The sequence below is a fragment of the Penaeus monodon genome, chromosome 24 (assembly GCF_015228065.2).
Source record: "Penaeus monodon isolate SGIC_2016 chromosome 24, NSTDA_Pmon_1, whole genome shotgun sequence".
Lineage (NCBI taxonomy): Eukaryota > Metazoa > Arthropoda > Malacostraca > Decapoda > Penaeidae > Penaeus > Penaeus monodon.
The window spans coordinates 43,716,243-43,716,511 of NC_051409.1; the positions used below are offsets into that span (position 1 = coordinate 43,716,243).

General features: G+C 31.2%; 1 pseudogene; it reads right to left on the reverse strand.

The window, feature by feature from the left end:
• The window catches only part of LOC119588974, a 3,703-nt pseudogene that overhangs the window by 1,728 nt on the left and 1,706 nt on the right, over positions 1-269 (reverse strand).

Here is a 269-nt window from a genome sequence, read left to right on the forward strand (position 1 = left end):
AAATATTTAAAGTAATGGTCGTAACTGTACTCCTTGGTGCAATACCATTCACCTTGCTGATATACGGTCTTCATTTTGAAACATTGTATGTTATGAGTAACATATTAAACATATTGTTAGTGAAAATTCTAGGATTAACTTACACTACCTTAAAAGGCCCTAATTATACTATTAATCATATACATAAAATGGATAACTATTGTAAACCATGATAGTTGGCCCAATTAGCATATTTCCCTAGCCAGTGTGATACTTGAAAATTCTGTCAC